The sequence below is a fragment of the Sphaerodactylus townsendi genome, linkage group LG08, assembly GCF_021028975.2.
Source record: "Sphaerodactylus townsendi isolate TG3544 linkage group LG08, MPM_Stown_v2.3, whole genome shotgun sequence".
NCBI classification, from domain to species: Eukaryota; Metazoa; Chordata; class Lepidosauria; order Squamata; family Sphaerodactylidae; genus Sphaerodactylus; species Sphaerodactylus townsendi.
The window spans coordinates 14,914,129-14,926,060 of record NC_059432.1 but is presented as its reverse complement, the minus strand read 5'-3'; the positions used below and the strand labels follow the sequence as shown (position 1 = coordinate 14,926,060).

General features: G+C 46.3%; 1 long non-coding RNA gene across 1 annotated transcript; it reads left to right on the top strand.

The window, feature by feature from the left end:
• The first annotated feature begins 1,887 nt into the window (after window positions 1-1,887).
• Window positions 1,888-3,327, top strand: LOC125438305. The gene is made up of 2 exons (XR_007245331.1): window positions 1,888-2,395; window positions 2,671-3,327. It is a non-coding gene; the product is annotated as an uncharacterized LOC125438305 (long non-coding RNA).
• The last annotated feature ends 8,605 nt before the right edge of the window (window positions 3,328-11,932 follow it).

Genomic DNA, 11,932 nt, shown 5'->3' with positions numbered 1-11,932 from the left:
GAAATAAACAAACGTGATTTGTAGTGACTTCCTTACAAATGAGAAACAATCAAATGACAATAGACTGGCCGTGTAATAAAGCAAAGGGGTATGAAATGGTTGTAGGGTACAACAGTAAGAAGCCAGATGTAGTAAAACACAAGAGGGAAGGAAGGACTGAATAGAGAAATAGAGGAGGAAGAGCAATGGGGCTCAGAAGAAAGGCAGAAGGGAAGTGCAGCAGCAGAGGAGTCCTGCGAACAAGCAAATCATTGCTTTAAAAAAAGAGTGAAATGTAAACATCATAGAACAGGGGTCTGCAACCTGCGGCTCTCCAGATGTTCATGGACTACAATTCCCAATTGGCCATGCTGGCAGGGGCTGATGGGAATTGTAGTCCACGAACATCCGGAGAGCCGCAGGTCGCAGACCCCTGCCATAGAATGACCTCTCTGGTTAGGTACATGTGGGTTTTGTGAGCGAGTGAGCAGCAGTGGCGTAGGAGGTTAAGAGCAGGTGCACTCTAATCTGGAAGAACCGGGTTTGATTCCCAGCTCTGCCGCCTGAGCTGTGGAGGCTTATCTGGGGAATTCAGATTAGCCTGTACACTCCCACACGCGCCAGCTGGGTGACCTTGGGCTAGTGGTCACAGCTCTTCTGAGCTCTCTCAGCCCCACCCACCTCCCAGGGTGTTTGTTGCGAGGGGGGAAGGGCAAGGAGATTGTAAGCCCCTTTGAGTCTCCTACAGGAGAGAAGGGGGGATATAAATCCAAACTCTTCTTCTTTTTTTCTTTTCTTGGCACAGAGATTCAGCATTTCACAAATGCAGTTCAGAAAGATGCCCGTTCCCCTTTCCCATTAAGGGCTGCAGGAGGTGGAATTAAAAAAATGTCAGGGATCTGGCAACAACGGCTGCCCTGCCAATATTTTAGTCCCTCATTTACTGTCACAATAAGGATGGGGCGGGGCAGGCAAGTGTGACAGTTCGCTGTCAGCGCACATCCCTGACCATGGGCGAGCATTGCATTTCATTAGTGCCGCGAGAACCAAGGCCATCGCCGCTCACACCAGGGTCGTTCTGCTGCGTTCCTCGCACCTGATTTACTCAGCTTCCCTACTTAAAAACCACGAGGCGTGTTTCGGACAGTTAGGCAAGGTAGATCAGGCGTTGCCCACCTCAGCACAATCTCGGCAGTCCTATCTGCTTCCGATCCGTTCGGAGCATCGTCCTTGCAGTCTTAAATGAGACGAAAGAGCTGAAATCGCCTGTTCCGGAGGGTAGGTTTATACATTTAGATTCTCTGAGCGAGGCTGCTTACTCCAGTTTATTCTTCAGGGATTTCCTGTGTTCTTTCTATATAACGGGATAATACTGTACCTCTGTCAGATTCTTGTAGATCCAGCCTCTCCTCCTGTGAGGCTGCAGCGTTTGGGACTCTTTAGTTTGGAGAGGAGACGTCTGAGGGGGGATCTGATCCGAGTCTATAAAATTATGCATGGGGTAGAAAATGTTGACAGAGAGAAATTTTTCTCTCTTTCTCACAATACTAGAACCAGGGGGCATTAATTGAAAATGCTGGGGGGAAGAATTAGGACTAATAAAAGGAAACACTTCTTCACGCAATGTGTGATTGGTGTTTGGAATATGCTGCCCCAGGAGGTGGTGATGGCCACTAACCTGGATAGCTTTAAAAGCTTAAAATCTTGATCCTCTTTGATCTGGGATTGCAAATGCCTTAACAGTCCAGGTGCTCTGGAGCAACAGGCGCAGAAGGCCCTTGCTTTCACATCCTGCACGTGAGCTCCCAAAGGCACCTGGTGGGCCACTGCGAGTAGCAGAGAGCTGGACTAGATGGACTCTGGTCTGATCCAGCTGGCTTGTTCTTATGTTCTTATGTTCTTATTTAGCTCTGGATAAAGATCAAAATCTACAAGCTCCAGGGACATCTCTGACTGAATCTTCCTGTGGTTTTAACATGCTAGCTGAAGTCCTGCAGGGCGTTCATGTCTGCCTAATGAGCAGTGGCGTACTGCTAATGGGGACATGGGGTACCCCGTGTCCCCGGGCGCATGCCACCGAGCCCCGCCCCGCCGGCCTCCCTGCAGGCTGAAAATACAAAACACTGTGTTCTATACAACTTTTTATAAGCCAGTTTTTGATTGTGTTATATATGCGTAAAAGTAGCATATACGTTATCTACACCAGTGGCTATACTCAGTGGCTGCTTGAGATGCCATCTGTGGCTTTTCTGAGCACTGTTCCCACTGCGGCACCAGTTCCGTGTTTCAGGAAAGTGGGCAAGGCTCCTGCCCAGCGGGGCTTACGACTGGCAGGTGATTCCCACTTTGAAAGAGTCAAAGGTGGAGGAACAGGGAAGCTGCAAGCTTTTCTAAGGCTCGGGCCTCCTGTCAGGGAGTCTTTGGGCCTTTCCCCACTCTCTTTCACCCCCCCCACGCAAGGCTTCCTGCTGCCAAGTAGGCATCCCAGGCGCACGCCATGTTCCCCACGCACTCAAGGCTCTATGTGGGGTCATCGTGGCATGCCTCTTAAGAAGAGCGGCTGGGATGCCGCGCGCTGAGGGGGCGCGACAGCGGCAGCGTCAGGGCGGCTGCGCTGTCGCTGCCCCTGTCGTGGGGAGTGCCGGGGGACCCCGCGCTACTCTCTTCAAGTAGCACGGGGCTTAAGGTAAGTGGGGAAAGGCCTAATGTGGCTCTTTTGATTGATGGGAAATGTGCCTCCCCATGAGCAGTGGATGGTGTACCACTGAGCTAAACAAATACATGTCCCTGTTGCTTTAACCCCCCCCCCCCCCAAAGACCTTTTGAAGGCTAATAACACTGCTGTGGCAAAGCCTCATACCTGGATAGAGTAAAATCTCCTCTTATCCCCACATGGCCCAGGTCTGAATTGGGCCCCTGCACAACGTCAGTCAACAAGTACCGGCCGGATCTGATTGCAGATTTCCCAGCATCCCTTCTTGTGGGCCCCTGAGATAAGCCCAACGGTGAAGCAGCTCCAAGCAGAACTTTTTGCTCTGTTTAAATAAGTTAAAAATTTCAAAGACAAGGGCTGGGAGCAGTTGAAATTATAATGGGCCTATATATTTTGTTCCGTTTGTATGATGAAGGACACCTCGGTAGGACTTGAAATATTTTCTGTCTTCTTTTCAATGATAAATGCTCTGGTGGCCGGGAACGCACAAATTTAGGAAGCCAAATTAATGGAGACATAAAAAGTGGGAAATGTCACCTTTTCATTCTTATTGTTGTTTGTGGACTGTGATATTCTGTTTTAGAAATAAATTTTGTCCAGGAATGTTAAAAAAAAATAAACAGTGGAATATAAAATCTGTTTTCTTTATGGGTTTTTTTTTTTGACAGCTTGTCCTTTTGGGTATTGGCGGCAGCATCCTAATCACAAAAACGGTGGCATCTCCGGGATCTTCTCTCCCCCCCCCCCCACTTGCCCTGTTATCTTTGTATTTTGATTTGAAGGCTGTGGAATGTAATATAGTGTAAGGAACTAGCCCGGACCTGGATGGCCCAGGCTACCCCAATCACATCAGATCTTGGCTGGTAAGTGGAGTTGGCCCTGGTTAGCACTGTATATACTCGAGTATAAGTCAACCCGAATATAAGTAGAGGCACCTAATTTTACCCCAAAAAACTGGGAAACTTATTGACTCGAGTATGAGTCTAAGAAGAAGAAGAAGAAGAGGAGGAGGAGGAGGAGGAGGAGGAGTTTGGATTTATATCCCCCCATTCTCTCCTGTAGGAGACTCAAAGGGGCTTACAATCTCCTTGCCCTTCCCCCCTCACAACAAACACCCTGTGAGGTAGGTGGGGCTGAGAGAGCTCCGAGAAGCTGTGACTAGCCCAAGGTCACCCAGCTGGCGTGTGTGGGAGTGTACAGGCTAATCTGAATTCCCCAGATATGCCTCCACAGCTCAGGCGGCAGAGCTGGGAATCAAACCCGGTTCCTCCAGATTAGATACACGAGCTCTTAACCACCTACGCCACTGCTTTTAGTCAGCTTTTCTTACAGTGAGATACCTTCATGAATTTTATTGGTATCTATTTTATTTTTGAAATTTACCAGTAGCTGCTGCATTTCCCCCTATATTGAGGCACAATCATATTATTCACCATTCCGATTTGGACAAAGGGAGCAGTTCGGCATTATTGTGTTATTCCCCCATTAGGCCCACTTTTGTTGATTGGCAAAGACCAAAGTATGTTTTGTTGGGGTTTTTTTCACATAGCAAACTCATGATTCTCAAGATTAGGGCGGAGGGGAAAGCACTTGATACATTTTCTCCAGTGATGAAGAATACTTCAGATCCATTTCAGGAATGAGAAATGTGCCTCCAACGAGGCAATTAGTCAATACATAAAAGCTCTAAAGCTATTTAATTAATGCTTCTCTTGGCACATTTTAGGACATCGAAGCATCTCTTGAAGATTAAGTTTCACATCCGAGTGAATGTGCCAGTATGGTCTCCATTTTATGAAGGAAGATTCCTTCGATGAGGCGCTTAACATGTCTGCCATGAGATGCGTAGAAGAAGGATCAGTGCAGTGGGGAGAACGGTAGATGTAGAAAAGAACGGGGTTCAAATCACCAATGAGATCTCATTGGTCACCCAAGGCCTCTCATCTTTAACCTGGAGATCACCAACCTTGTTAAGTCTACAATAATTTTTGGAATGTTGAGAAAGCCTAGTGGCCACCATTACAAAATGGCGGCTACATGGGCAGAGCCAGTCACAAATTGTTGAGATGATTGTATGTCAAGTGCCCTTCCACAACTGGCGGAGGCAGATACTTCCTACAGATACAAAGACACTACCTCCACGGCTCATCTGAAGCACCTCCTGCACAAAGAAGCCAATAGAAGCAAGGACTAGGAAAGAAATTATATTTGGTTTCAGTTTCCAAAGCAAAGAAGAAGAAGAAGAAGAAGAAGAAGAAGAAGAAGAAGAAGAAGAAGAAGAAGAAGAAGAAGAGGAGGAGGAGGAGGAGGAGGAGGAGGAGGAGGAGGAGGAGGAGGAGGAGGAGGAGGAGGAGGAGGAGGAGGAGGAAAAGGAGTTTGGATTTCTACCCCCCCCCCTTTCTCTCCTGCAGGAGACTCAAAGGGGCTTACAATCTCCTTGCCCTTCCCCCCTCACAACAAACACCCTGTGAGGTAGGTGGGGATGAGAGAGCTCCCAGAAGCTGTGACTAGCCCAAGGTCACCCAGCTGGCGTGTGTGGGAGTGTACAGGCTAATCTGAATTCCCCAGATAAGCCTCCACAGCTCAGGCGGCAGAGCTGGGAATCAAACCCGGTTCCTCCAGATTAGATACACGAGCTCTTAACCACCTATGCCACTGCTTTTAGTCAGCTTTTCTTACAGTGAGATACCTTCATGAATTTTATTGGTATCTATTTTAAGCCTCCACAGCTCAGGCAGCAGAGCTGGGAATCAAACCCGGTTCCTCCAGATTAGATACACGAGCTCTTAACCTCCTACGCCACTGCTGCTCCTATGGTTTGCTCTCTTGGCCACAGGGTGGGTTTCGAAGGTATAAGGAAGTATGTGTTTGTGGGCTAGCTGAGAGCATGCTGCTGTGGCACATAGGCCTGGGATGAGCTCAATAATTTCCTAGTCAGCTGACAGGAAGTGATCCAAAGTGATCCCCCACCCCCTTTCCATTCAAGACTCTTTAGATTTTATCTCCAAGCCTCAAGATGCCAGGAAACCTCCTGGTGGGGACCATGGATCACTGATACAATCCATCTCCGACGGTTATTGTGGGGCAAAGATTGAGAAAGGAACATGTTCTCTGCAAAGCTTTCTGGAAGAAGACGGAATGGGAAAATTGTGTGAATAAATCTGGTGGACGGATGTGATTTTTCATACTGTATTCTGTTGCCTGGAAGAGTAATCAGTGACTAATGTGTTTTGGATTTATGTTTTATATTTGGGTCTTTTTAAAATATGAGGGAGTCTATGGCCGTTTCCCCACTTTTAAAAATGACGTCAGTTTCACCCGGCATGGACCTTTTCAGCGTGGGGATTGTGTTCCTCGGCTTCCCCACTGCCCCGCGCTCTGCGCGGGGTCATCAAAAGGCGCCGTTTTCAGCAGCGCCAGAAATGACGCATGCTGAGGGGACGTGAGAGCGGCAGAGTCGCCGCCCCTGTAGTGGGGAGTGCCGCTGGACCCCGCGCTACTTGGCAAGAGTAGCGCGCAGCAAACAGTGAGTGGGGAAAGGCCCTATGTATCAGTCTTAAACCATACAAAAATAGGCCTTCAGATTTGTATATAACTGGTCGGTGTCTTGGATCCAAAAAACACCATGTCACCATTTCTGCATACCGACAGACAGTTTGGATTTGTACGTGACAAACAGGCCTCTCAGGCCTCATAGAAAAATATCTACAACATTTGGAAACAAAGGTAAAGCACCAGGACATTACTGACCCTCAGGGTGATGCCACATCGTTTACTAGGAAGACTATGACTGTGGGGTAGTTTGCCACTGCCTTTCCCAGTCATCGACAGTTTACCACCACCAAGCTGGGTCCTTGCTTTGCCGACCTCAGATGGGTGGAAGGCTGAGTCAACCTCGAGCCGGCGACCTAAAGCCAACTTCTGTTGGGATCGAATTCAGGTTCTGAACAGAGCTTTTGAGTGCAGTGCTGCATCCAGGGACGTAGGTATCTGGGGAAATTTGGGGGGTGCCTACTGTTGGGGGTGCAATTGTTAAGCTAGAAGCACAAAACTCTCAGGGTATCTTTAGGAGACTCTTCTAATGATACCAGGTTTGGTGAAGTTTGGTTCAGGTGGTCCAAAGTTATTGTCCCTCAAAGGTGTAGCCCCCATCTCCTATTAGCTCCCATTGGAAACAATGGGGGATGGGGCACCCCCTTTGGGAGTCCATAACTTTGGACCCTTTGAACCAAACCTCACCAAACCTGGGTAGTATCATCAGGAGAGTCCCCCAAACAATCCCTGAAAGTTTAGTGCTGCTAGCCTAAACAATGCACCCCCTGTAGGCCAAAAATCGAAAAAACACTAAAAATGATTTTAAAACTCACAAACGGGGGGGGGGGGGGGGGGGGGGCTTCGGACATGAATGAGGGGGTTAAACCCAAGAACCCCCCCTCACCTACGTCCTTGGCTGCAGCTGACCACTCTGTGCCACGGAGCTCCTTTCCTAAGGAGACATACAGTCAAAGAGATAGGCCAGGGCCATATAATGTCTAAGCAGCCTCTTGCATTGGAACCGGCAGACAAGTTTGGATTCAGCAGAAAATATCTGCAACTGGAAGGGAAGAGAATATTCCCTCCTCTGGCTGTCTCATGCTGTTCGGGCCGGGGCGGGGGGGGGGACCCCTGTCCGCCAGCATCAGCATATGGATGGCATTTAGGACTGTAGCAGCAGGGAGATGGAAAGGGAGTTTCGTTCCACAGATGGAAATTTGTTCCATCAATGGAGATTTTCAGCTAAGCCACCCTTTTCCCCTTATATTCCTATATCTACACTGCTGGTTACAGGCTTTTGTCGTGATGCAGCTGATTGCTATATTCGGTCATCAATAGTTTTCCATGATCAGCAAGTCTTAGAAATGTTGGGATAAGTGCTCCTGGTAGTTGGAGATTATCCCTATTCGTAGTTAGCAGAGCGGCACGGGTGGCTAGAACACAGCAGAAGCCCTTACCTCATGTGCGTGCGTGTGCGTGATGGATCCCAATGTGCGGCAAGCTTACACAAAAAGAAAGTCAGAGTCAGTTGTAGTTTCTAGTTTAATAAAAAGAGTATTTATTAGTGAACTCCATTCTGGATAGAAAGGTAGGTAGATAGAGTCACTATGCTATCCTAATCTAGCTGGATGGAGATGGATGCGCGGAGCATCCATCCTCTCTCTAGGCATTGTAGGAACAAGAAGGGGTCAGGGAAGTCCCTGAGAGTATCAGTCTAACATCAAAGGGATAGAACCAGCATGATAGAGTAAAGGTGTCAAATCCCTAGGTCCCTATCTAGCCACTAGCTCTCTAGTAAAACCCCCTCTGTAGGTTGAGGCAGGAAACAGCGTAAAGTCCTTCACTTCCAACAAGAAACAGGCTGTAAAACCAAAAGCCAGGCTCTCAAAATTATCTCAGAGGCTCGGATAGCTGGACGTGTTAACACTGTTGTGGTGATCGCGCATACTTTTGTCAAGAACACTTCATTTTTTCACACCCTTGTGATGCTCACCTATACTTTTGTCAAGAACACTTCATTTTCTTAATAACTGAAAATTGATTTTATCCCCATTTTGCTTCTTCGAAAGTAGCTGACATAGCAACCCAGTCTTTATTACATAAATGGATTTTAAAAACCCTAATTTCCTAAACTTAAAAAAGAAATCCAGGCAGATTTAGGCTTGCCTATTCTCCAAATGCCAAGCATCTCCCTGTGTCAGTGTAACCAGTGATGACATTTACTTCTCTCCAAACTGACAATCTGTCCTGGCTACATTAGACTTGTCTCTATCTGACTTTGTTACATGGGGCAGATTGCCCAGATTCTTAGTTCTGTGTTTGGAGGATATGTGCAGTGCAGGCCTATCCATGTCTGCTTAGAAGAAACTCCCATTTTCAACAACAGCAAAAAGTCTTATCACACCTAGCAATATTAGAATAGAATAGAATAGAATAGAATCTTTATTGGCCAAGTGTGATTGGACACACAAGGAATTTGTCTCCGGTGCATATGCTCTCAGTGTACATAAAAGAAAATACATTTGTCAAGAATCATAAGGTACAGCACTTAATGATTGTCATATAGGTCTAGTAAGCAATCAGGAAACAATCAATAGTAATAAAAACATAAAATGTAAAATCATAAAATAAAATGAAATGTCAGCACAGGCTATAGTCATACAGTCATAATTGGGAGGAGATGGGTAATAGGAATGATGAAAAAAGTAGTGCAGTAATTATATAATAAATATATAATAAATAGTTTGACATTATCGAGGGAATTATTTGTTTAACAGAGTGATGGCATTCGGGAAAAAACTGTTCTTATGTCTAGTTGTCTTGGTGTGCAGTGCTCTGTAGCGACGTTTAGAGGGTAAGAGTTGAAACAGTTTATGTCCAGGATGCGAGGGGTCAGTAAATATTTTCACCGCCCTTTTTTTGACCCGTGCAGTATACAGGTCCTCAATGGAAGGCAGGTTAGCAGCAATTGTTTTTTCTGCAGTTCTGATTATTCTCTGAAGTCTGTGTCAATCTTGTTGGGTTGCAGAACCAAACCACACAGTTATAGAGGTGCAGATAACAGACTCAATGATTCCTCTGTAGAACTGTATCAGCAGCTCCTTGGGCAGTTTGAGCTTCCTGAGTTGGCGCAGAAAGAACATTCTTTGTTGTGCTTTTTTTAATGACATTTTGGATATTAGGTGACCATTTTAGGTCATGAGATATGATGGAGCCTAGAAATTTAAAGGTCTCTACTTGTTGATACTGTGTTGTCTAGTATTGTGAGAGGAGGGATGGGAGGGTTTCTCTGAAATCTACCACCATTTCTACTACGGTTTTAATTAGTGTTCAGTTCTAGATTGTTCCAGTGGCACCACGAGGCTAGTTGTTCAACCTCCCGTCTGTATGCGGTTTCATCGTTGTCTCGAATGAGACCAATCATTCTCTCCAAACTATTATTAACAAAAAGAGTCTTGTTATTAACAAAAAGAGTCTTATTAACAAAAAGAGTCTTCTCTCCAAACTATTATTAACAAAAAGAGTCTTGCTGCACTTAATATAGGCTAATCCTAAGAATATTATCCTTGGAGACCATTCATGTGGGTGGGGCGGGGAGGGGGGCCATTCTTAAATTAATGTCATGCCCCTGGTCTGTTCAATAACGAGGGTTTGTATGCAAATGAGTTCTTTTATTGAAAACAGTAACAGGAATAAGCATTCAGAGTTCTGTTGATAGATCAGGTTAAGTGCCAAACTGGTCAAAACTCCCTAGTTCGGGTGCTCTCACGACAACCCGCTACAATCCGCACGAATACTACACCGATACAAAACAGAGTCCTAGGCCTCTGGGTGAGGCGTGAATTGTAACGAAAGGCTAACAACCAGCTAAAGAACCAGCAGCTGTGATATTAAACAAAATTTAATAATAATATCCTCCGTTTAGAAGATTTTCTGATCCCAGTCTCGTGTTAAAATCTCTCGTTGATAACATTTCAGGGGAGGTCTTCCTGAAGAGAGTCGATGTTTCAGAATGTATTCTCCAATTCGCTCTGTAAATTCTGAGCCATGCAGGTTAGGGGGATAGAAATACACACAAAACAACATCACATTAACTGCCCATTTCTTTTAATCTTGTCTGTTTATCACCCCAGAGCAGTGATGGCGAACCTTTTCGAGACCGAGTGCCCAAATGGCAACCCCAAACCCACTTATTTATCATAGAAGTGCCAACACTGGCAATTTAACCTGAATACTGAGGGTTTTAGTTTAGAGAAAATGGTTGGCTCCGGGGCATGCGTTACTTGGGGGGTAAACTTGGTGGTAGTCGATTGGCTTTGTTTGAAGCAACTGTGCAACTCTTCCAACGGTGAATCGACCCTAGGAAGGTTTACTCAAGAAGCAAGCTCCATTGCCAATAATGAGCTTACTCCCAGGTAAAGGATTAGCAGCTTTAGTTCTTAGCATGAAAATCAGTGGGGTTTAACAGTGCTTTACAGGGTTACCTACACTGCTTCCCCAAAACTTGGTCTTAGGTTTAATGCTAATAATTGAGCCCAGCGGCCCAGGCCAGCCTAGATGTGGGGGGGAGGGCACTCTGTGTGTGCCCACGGAGAGGGCTCTGAGTGCCACCTCTGGCACCCATGCCATAGGTTTGCCACCACTGCCCCAGAGGGTAGCACTCCGTCAACACATCCAGAGTTGAACTGAAACAATCTTCTGTGAGTAGTGTGGGTACATAAGTAATGGAATAAATGAGATCTTTTAACCAGACTAATGAACAAAGCAACTGAAGTTTATGAATGAAGCTGTGGAAGGGTGAACCTTGAAACAATTAATAAACCAGAGACACATCAAAACAAGAGCGAGATAAAATACTTCATGACGTATTTCAAATAAAGCAACTAATGCTGAAAATTCACAGCCCTCATTTACATCATTCATTGGGATGAGGCACTCTATCTATAAACACCGCATACTTAAAATCACATTATCTCCAGCTCATCTGTTTAACAAGGATGGATTCCGCACAGGGGAAATATAACGAGTGTAGGACGTTAAATATACCGTTGGGGGGGGGGGGGCGACGGGGGGACTTCACACAGGTCCCGATCCCAAAACAAGTTGGGCCCATTTTATCCCCCTCAACCTGGGATTTTCAAAAATCGCTAAATCAGCTATTCTTTTGCACAATTCCGGATTGGGGGTGCTTCAGTACAAACACGACAGGTAGAAGAAGAAGAAGAAGAAGAAGAAGAAGCAGAAGAAGCAGAAGAAGCAGAAGCAGAAGCAGAAGCAGCAGCAGCAGCAGCAGCAGCAGAAGAAGAAGAAGAGGAGGAGGAGGAGGAGGAGGAGGAGGAGGAGTTTGGATTTATATTCCCCCCTTTCTCTCCTGCAGGAGACTCAAAGGGGTTTACAATCTCCTTGCCCTTCCCCCCTCACAACAAACACCCTGTGAGGTAGGTGGGGCTGAGAGAGCTCCGAGAAGCTGTGACTAGCCCAAGGTCACCCAGCTGGCGTGTGTGGGAGTGCACAGGCTAATCTGAATTCCCCAGATAAGCCTCCACAACTCAAGCGGCAGAGCGGGGAATCAAACCCAGTTCCTCCAGATCAGAGCACACCTGCTCTTAGCCACTGCTCTTAGCCACTATGCCACTGCTGCTCCTAGGAGATGCTTTATCCTATGTTTATTGATAGGGTTTTTTTGCTTGATGTTATGATTACTGA